At 38.2% G+C, this 9040-nt stretch overlaps 1 long non-coding RNA gene across 1 annotated transcript; it reads left to right on the top strand.

The window, feature by feature from the left end:
• Positions 1-5207: 5207 nt before the first annotated feature.
• Positions 5208-6928, top strand: LOC144304004 (uncharacterized). The gene is made up of 2 exons (XR_013370978.1): positions 5208-5369; positions 6633-6928. It is a non-coding gene; the product is annotated as an uncharacterized LOC144304004 (long non-coding RNA).
• The last annotated feature ends 2112 nt before the right edge of the window (positions 6929-9040 follow it).

Raw genomic sequence — 9040 nt, 5'->3', positions numbered from 1 at the left:
ATGAACACTTTTTTATTGTGAGCTCATCATAGATGTGCCTTTTTGCACAGATTATAATTAGACATCATAAAGAAACTCAACTAAAATTATTATTTTAGGAAAAAAAAAAACAGACTTAAGGGAACAAAATAAAACCAAACATGTAGTACTAATAAGATATGGTCGTGATGTGTAAATGCCCTCCTCTGCACAAGATGTAATTACCAGGATTATCAATTTAGAATCATTCAAGGAACAAAATTTACTAACTTATAAGTAATTTCACTTGTTTATAGAGATGTACAGAGGTCTTAGAATATAGAAGGAAAACAGACAATAAGGAAATGAGTAGTCTGAAGCAAAAGGTAACCCTACCAAATCTCCAATGTTTCCTTTCTTGGATGCCAGCACAATATTTAGGATGGAAAAACTTATTTCTGCATATACTAAATGAAAATCTCTTTATATGACAAGTAAATCTGTAGCTTTCTATGTATTCTTTTTTTTTTTTCATTAACTTTAAGTATTTTTTCTGAATTTTTCTAAGAAACAAAAAAGAATTGTTGGAATTCTAAGAGGTTATAAGGCAGTTCATCAAAAGACTGGTTTCAAGGATGAAATGTATTATTTACAAAATTCATATTTTCTTGTATGAGGCAAGTAAAAGCTCTTTTTTTTTAAAAAAAGATTTTACTTATTTATTCATGAGAGACACAGAGAGAGAGAGAGGCAGAGAGAGAAGAAGCAGGTTCCATGCAGGGAGCCTGATGTGGGACTCAATCCCAGGTCTCCAGGATCACACCCGGAGCTGAAGGTGGTACTAAACCACTGAGCCACCCGGGCTGCCCAACAAGTAAAAGCTCTTATCCATGACTAATAATAATTACATTTCACAAAATGCCAAGTGTGCATATAAACTAGAAATCATCATTCACAAGAACCCTGAAAATTGTTATCATTCTCATTTTAGATGAGTAAATACATTCAGAGAACCAATATGGTAAAGCCAAGATTTGAATTTGGGTCTCCCTGTCTCTAAGAGCACATTCTGTCCCTACTCCATCCACTACAGGTGTGAAATGTTGCTGTACCTCTATTTGCTCTAGAATAGAATTAGGTGAGTCTTAAATTTAACCTTAAGGTTATTGAAGCATCATTTTATTTTATTTTTTTTAAACTTATTTTTATTTATTTATGATAGACCTAGAGAGAGAGAGAGGCAGAGACACAGGCAGAGGAGAGGGAGAAGCAGGCTCCATGCCAGGAGCCCGACGCTGGACTTGATCCCGGGACTCCAGGATCGCGCCCTGGGCCAAAGGCAGGCCAAACCGCTGAGCCACCCAGGGATCCCCCGAAGCATCATTTTAGATCCCATTGCCTATTATCTGACAACCAGTATATGCTCTAAGTCAAATTTTGTTTTTTGTTTTTTTTCCAAGATTTTATTTGAGAAACAGAGAAAGCATGAGTGAGGGGGAGGGGCAGAGGAGGACAGACAAGCAGGCTCCCCACTGAGCCAGAGCCCCATCCTGGGCTCAGTCCTAGGACCCAGAGATCATTAAATGAGCTGAAGCCAGATACTTAACCGACTAAGCCACCCAGGTGCCCCAAATTTTTGTTTTATACATGAAAGAGCTTTCTAATGATTAATGATCTTCCATAATAGGATGAAAATAATTCTCAAGCAGGGACAGGGTCACTGGCAGAGTTACTGAGCTATCCTATGTTGAGTGAAAGTTTAGATAACTTAGATCTGTAAGAGCCTTTTCAATTTTGGCGATTACTTCATAAGGTAGTCATGGTGAGGTAAAAATAGTAAAATTAAAATCACAAGTCACAGAATTGGTGGTCATGGGTTTGAGTCTTGCCTTTTACTCTAAGCCTGTCTGAGGGCTAATTTACCTATCTGGGCCTCAGTTTATTTAACCAAAAAAGAAAATGAGGACAAAAATATGCACTTTACAGTCACTATCAAAATTAATTGAGAATTTAAGAATAAAGACACTTTATAAACTGTAATATACTGACACATATAGTGGCACCTTATATGTGAGATGGGTACAGTAATGCATCCAGAAGTATCCTTTAAACTGAGCTTTATTAGGAACTTCATCCATCCTAAAGTGATCTAGTCTGTTTTCATGATATAATCCTAAGCCTTCATATTTTCCTCAACCATTTTTTCTCCTTCACTAACTATCTCAAACAGAAATGCAATATGAGTGTCCCCTTCCAGAATACCTCAAACTTCATTTAAGTGTTTGCAGTAGTTGTTTTTTTCAAAACCCTTTCTCTGGACCTATAACTCTCCACCAACCTATAGATATAAATAAGTAGCTGTGTCCTATGCTATTTTGACTTATTTTTTCCTCACACACTTTTTTTTTTTTTTTTAAGAGAGAGAGAGCACACACTAGGGGAGGGTGTGAGGGAGGTCGTGGGGTGGGGAAGAGAAGGGAGGAGCAGAGGGAGAGGGAGAGAGGGAATCTTAAATAGGTTCTGCATCCAGCACAGAGCCAATATGGGGCTTGATCTCACAACCCTGAGATCACGACCTGAGCCAAAAATCAAAAGTTGACGCTTAACCAACTGAGTTACTCGGGCACCTCACATTTACTTTTTAAAATGATCTCTTGTTCAGTGACAAAGTATTCTTTAACTTAATGGTTAATTGTCATGAAGAGGAAGTAACTGTATAATTGTCCACACTTTAAAACTCTATTCTTATTAAACAATAATTATAAAAAAAATCCTAATATTTATTTTTCTGCCAAATACTGTGTTTAGGGGTGTCTAGGATTGCTTTCTGGATCTTAAACCTACTCTATTTCAAATAGGATAAGGACAGTTGTGGAGAAAAAGAAAATCCTTGGGCTTCATTTCATCCCTTCTTGTATATTTATTTAACTCTCATAAGCATTTTATAATTTTTAAAAAGATTTTATTTATTTATTTGAGAGAGAACACAGGGAGAGGGAGAAGCAGACTCCCCACTGAGCAGAGGCTGACATAGGGCTAGATCCCAGGATGCTGGGATCACTGACTGGAGCCAAAGGCAGACATTTAACCAATTGAGCCACCCAGGCATCCTGTATTTTATAATTTTTAAAAACTTTGCTCTGAATGGAGACTCAGATATGTGAAATAATAAGAGCCAGACCCAAGGCGTTGCACAGCAGTGCAAGTAAGCAGTGCCAGGACTGGGGCAATCAGGTCCAGTTCAGAGCCAGGACTTGAAGTGAGGACTTGGAGGGCAAAATGTAACTCCTAAGGAGAAACAGGGATAGGGACTGGCCGGGATCAGATACTCTAAATTGATAGAACAGTAAAAAAAGTCTCCGTTCTTCAGGGAGCGTAGGATGAAACAAGCAGGAGTCAGTTAGGAGCTACTGTGTAGAAGCTGGAAGGGGGACATGTTGAATCAGGACAAGGGATCAGGTTATGTTCTAGCCCTGGTTCTGCTGCCTGACAGCAGATCAAACTGCTTACATTCACCAACCCAAGACTGGCAGCACCCCCAAACAAGTTCTGCAACAGTATGGGAACAAAACTATGCTTGGATGTATAAAATAGGTCCTCCCAGACACCATCCTATCAGTTCTGCCTTGGACAAGGATTAGACCGTTGGCTTCAGGAAAAACAGTCATTCAGAGCAGGGATAAGAGAATTCCCTCGAACTGAAAGGTACCCTGAGACCATGTGTCCAAGTTTCATTAAGGAGCAAATAGTCCAACCTTCGCCCCATATTGCCTGAAGCACTAAAACGAAGTTAGAATTTTTCACATAAAGATAACTGAGGATCCTACAATAAAAATTTAGCTTATGTCTTTCAAAAAGCATGCTAACAATTTCACATGTTTCAAGAAAAAATGAGCACAAAACTTCTGATCTGGAGTCTTGTAGAACCTGAGTAAATATACTATTCAACCAAATTTGTTAATATCTGAGGGAACACATGCTTGTCATCATTTTGCAATGTAGTATCATTAAGTTATTCTAAATTGATTTTTTTTCTCATTTCCCTTCTATACCATTATTGGCTTGATGGTGACTCCTAGAATTGCCATAGTGAACACACTATCTGAGTCTTAAAATAAACTCTTGTTGGCAAGGATTTGTATCTGCAATTTGGGGTGAAATTTTGGCACATGGAACATCAGCTCCTTAAATGATTTTGTGTGTGTTTGTATGTATAGTGAATTAGTTGTACAGAGTTCTCACATAAAGAGAATAAAAGAGCAAAATCCATAATCAGATCATTTTTTCTATCTTAAAATATGGCATCTTAGGATAATTCCTTATCCTGCCATAAATTCATAACTAGAGATCTTATTATCTTCCTTTCTTTGTACTGATATATTTTCTTTTTTTCCTTAAAGATTTTTATTATTTATTCATGAGAGACACAGAAAGAGGCAGAGACACAGGCAGAGGGAGAAGCAGGCTCCCTGTGGGGAGCCTGATGTGTGACTCCATCCCCAGAACAGGGTCACACCCTGAGTCAAAGGAAGACGCTCACCGCTGAGCCACCCAGGCATCACTGTAATGATAGGTTTTCTTATAATTATTTGTGAACTCTTTTCTCTTGTCGTTAAAAATACATACACTCACAAACTGGACTTTTCTTTCAAAGATCACTTAAGGACTAAAATAAAATGTATCCCTATATTAAGTAAGTCCCTCTCTCACACACTTCTATATTAAACTCTATTTATGAGAATTATTATTCAAATTTAGGGACAGTCTAATATGGAATTGGTAGCCAGTACAAATATAAACTCATTTTATTATAAATGAATTAGATACATATATTAAGTAACATTTGAGGGATAACGGGTGACTTGCCTAAGACCAGTCCCAGCAGCCTGTCTCCAAGAAAAGGAGGTGATCCTCTAAAAATCTCCTAGGCAGCTGGTTCCTGCTCTGTCTTCAAGGCCACCCTTCAACACCTCAGAAAATGGATAGAGTTTCCCCGAACAGAAGTGTTGATGTGGCACTCCCTACAGCAATCTTGCCTTGTCATTCAGCTCCACTGTGTACCTGAGACCCAGTCCCCTGATGTCACCAAGGCTCGGGTTGGCACTCTGCCTCCACACAGGTGTACTAGCTTGCTGGTACAGGAAGGCTGGAGCCCCGGTTCCCCCATGCCCTACTGCTATCACATCCCACCACCCTCAGGCCAAGCAATAGATGGATGCTTCCATAATTATGACATAATTATGGCTTAAGAGCCCCCATGACTTGAGGGACAGAGCCTCTCTTCCAGAGTCAGAAGTCTGGCATGGCTAGACTTCTGGGTCTGCCCGAGAATTCATGGACAACCAGGATCCCACACACCTGCTGCTGTTCCATCTCCAAGTTTTTTCCCTAGAAAAAACCTGCTCTGGCAGGTCTGGTGTGTGTGCTGTCTAGCTATGCGCTGTTTCCATGACAACAGGGACAATAATAACAGCTACTGTATAATAGCTATTTACTGGGCTAAAGACTATTAGCCTTCACAACAGCCCAAAGAAGTAATAAAATTATCTTCATTTTAGAGGTGGAAATTGAAGACAAAAGAGGCTAATGAACTTGTCCTCATCTACTTAGATAATAATTGATGGGGTCAGATTTTAAACTCAGATTGGCCTTTGCTTTGAATCTTTATAGTATTACCTCAATTATACAAACTGTTGAAATGGAGAAAACTAAGCCACTTTGTTAACTAAGCCCTAAATCAAAGATCCTTAAATCGCTGTCAACTAAACATAAAGCTTATTGCAATGGCTAAAACCTTATAGAGTGCTGGTAGAGATCAAATGTTTAAACTTGTCTTGAATAGCTAGAGAGAGGCAAGTGCCCGCCTCTAAAATTTGTGGGCCAGGAGCAAAAGAACAAATGGAGGATAATATAATATATGTCTAATATTTAAAAGTTATGGATCAAGTTAATAATTCATAAGTAAAACATGTTCTGTCCTATTTTGATAAGTATACTTTAACAAATGATATCAGTATTTATACATGTGTATTTCTATGGTTTTCTATGACTGCAAATCGGCAAAATATCAAAAAAGCTTAATTAAATTATGATTGTGCTTGTCTGCATGTTCTTTTCAGGTCTGTGATGTTCAAACAAATAAATAAAAAGATACATAATTCACTATGGATTATATGTCTTTTGATGAAATTTATTTTTTATTGCCTTCATTTCAGAAAAATCACCAATTAGGTTGCTATAATCAACATTTTCACATAATTTAGGTTCTATTGACAACAATGACAGATTAGCCATTCTTTCTCAGGACACTGTAGCTCTTTGATGGTTCATTTTAATTAACTTCCATCTAGAGAATCTTCATTTTTCTGAAGAAGCAGCACTTGGAATTTTTAATGACATTTTTAAAGCATTTCTTATATTTGGAAATTAACCATGAATTTTACAAACCATTCCAAAATATTGTAATGAGGTCAGATATGATAAATTACTACCAAAGAAATTAGTGCAAAATATTTTAAATGTAGCATATAAATCATTATACCTATATAACAATTTCACATCTTCTTAAAGCAATAACTTAGTTCATACACTATTTAAGTTCTGGTTTAATTTTTTTCAGTACTGGAATGACATTAAAAAAATTTTAATGTGATATCCTGTTACTTTCTTTCCAGATCTCTCTTCAGTCAACACTGTACTTGATCTATAAACATCTGGAAAACAGTCCCTACAGAAATTAGTTTGGGTATTATTTGTATATGTGAATCTTTCCCTTCATAATCATATGAAGATTTCCATGCTCTTCTTCCTTCTATACATTTTAAAGAAATGTCATTCTTGTTGCATATTTTAGTTGTAGTTTCCAAAACTTAGGGAAAAACTTTTTTCCAAATTAAAAAACTAAATCCTCTTTAAAATGGAAAAAATTTTTTGTATCCATTAATTGTGAATAAAACAAATTCAAAATCAATTTTATTATCTGTGAAAGTCCATGATTCATTGTGAGGATTTTTTGTTTTTTAGCTCAATTCTCTGATGTACCTCATATCCCTTTCTAAAGAGATTCTAGTTGCTTTCAGTCTTGAGTTAACATTCCCTTATATACCTGAAAATTCTTATGAAGAAATCAGCAGGGAGGGAGACAAAGGAACAAACACCTTGACCTCACGCTCTTCCTTCTTGCTGATCACCTGCTCTGGCTCCCATTGCCCAAACCCAAGGGAAGTCAGAAAGCCTACATAGAAGCTGTCAGTTGCAAACCAGAGCACTGCAATCCCTCCCAAGTCTTCGGTGTGCCCATTCTCCAGTTGCTGTAGGTACTTCTGTTAAAGACTTACACCTGCCTTTAATCTTCTCAAGAGGACTATCATTGGGAGATTGAGTTACCTTACCTGGAGGTGCTGTGAGTTACACATCCTCTGTGACTGATGGGGAGGATGCTACAAAAACCTCAGCTCCATTGTCTCAAGTTGGAAAAGACTGTCACAATTTATATTCCAGAGCTCTCCATGGGATCATTCCAAAGCTACTTTTCACTTGAAATCACATTCTTCTGTAGTTTTTTCCCACCTACTATCTGCCTCCCTCACTCCTCTGCTGGTTTGTCTTGAGAGCACCCTCCTGATGTATCGTGTATGCTCCAATCCCCATCTTATGGTGTGCTTCTAGGAAACCTGACATAAGAAAGAACAGGGACGCGTTGAATGTAGCCATAAAGATCAATCCCTGGAATAGGGAACAGAGTGAAGAAGGGTGGAGACTAGCCCCAAAGATTTGCTAATGGGAGACTGGAATATTAGGCATCTGTAGGAGACACCGCTCTGTGCTCATCCAAAATACATCATCCCAGTCTTTCTTACTAACAGATCCTGACTTTGAGAGTAAAAACTGCTAAATTTCCCAATATCCCTTAAAGCTAGCGTTGGCTATGTACCCCAGTTCAGACCAATGAGACGTAGGAAGAAATCTAAGGGGAAAATCTGTTTTCCTAATCAAAAACACAAAGCTACAGTAGGAGAAAGACATTTTGCCTTTTTCCTTTTCCCCTTCCTCATGCCAGGAACAAAGGGACTAGAAGCCATCTGGTGACCATGATCTGAAAAGTATGAGGACAAAGGACAATATGTTCAGATAACTTAGTGATAAAAGACTCTGGGTCCCTGTTGTACCAGTCTGGACTGCCTACCCCTAGATTTCTAACTGTGTAAGAAAAATAAAAACCTCTTTTTAAACCACTGTTAGTCAGATTTTCCTGTAATTTGTGGCTGAACTCATTTGTGTTATAGAAACCATTAAAAGAATAAAATAAAGTTATACTAAAGATTCAGAGTTTTGTTTTATCAGAGCAATGCCCATCTATAACACAATACCTTTCACGTCTAAGCATTTAGGCTAGTTCATAGCTTTTGCATCACGTGCCCTGAAAAATAAAGCCAAGCACTCTGGCGAGACATACCAATATTTTAGGGCAGCCTGGGTGGCTCAGCAGTTTAGCGCCGCCTTCAGCCCAGGGTGTGATCCTGGAGACCTGGGATTGAGTCCCACATCAGTCTCCCTGCATGGAGCCTGCTTCTCCCTCTGCCTGTGTCTCTGCCTCTCTCTCTCTCTCTATCTATCTCTATCTCTAATCTCTATCATCTCTATCTCTATGTCTCTCATGAATAAATAAATAAAATCTTAAAAACAAATTTAGCCATGCCCAGAGACTTGATCCTGCAGCCCGAGACAAAGTATCTGGAGAGGAGGGAGACCGTTCAGCATGCAGAACAATTTTAACAGGTGCAGGAAAACTAGCCAAAAGGAAATGGGCTGAGGTTAAAGGTAATTCTCTGTGTCTTATCCCAAGCTGTGTCTGAGAATTATTGACCAGTGCAAACGCTCATGGCTCTGGTTTCAAATCTTGCCCAAGAGGAAAAATAAGTCTTGTCACAACAAAGTATCCAAGTGCCTTTTGGGCAGATATTGCACACATTTTCCAGGAGGAATAGTTTTCTGGGTCAAGTAACATTTGTCTTCCATGGACACAGACATAAGTGCCTTATTTCAATAGCAAAATACAATGTGATAAGTGCTAATACTTCTG

The sequence above is a fragment of the Canis aureus genome, chromosome 33 (assembly GCF_053574225.1).
Source record: "Canis aureus isolate CA01 chromosome 33, VMU_Caureus_v.1.0, whole genome shotgun sequence".
Taxonomy (NCBI): domain Eukaryota; kingdom Metazoa; phylum Chordata; class Mammalia; order Carnivora; family Canidae; genus Canis; species Canis aureus.
The sequence above is the reverse complement of the archived record's forward strand: the minus strand, read 5'-3'. Positions and strand labels throughout refer to the sequence as shown.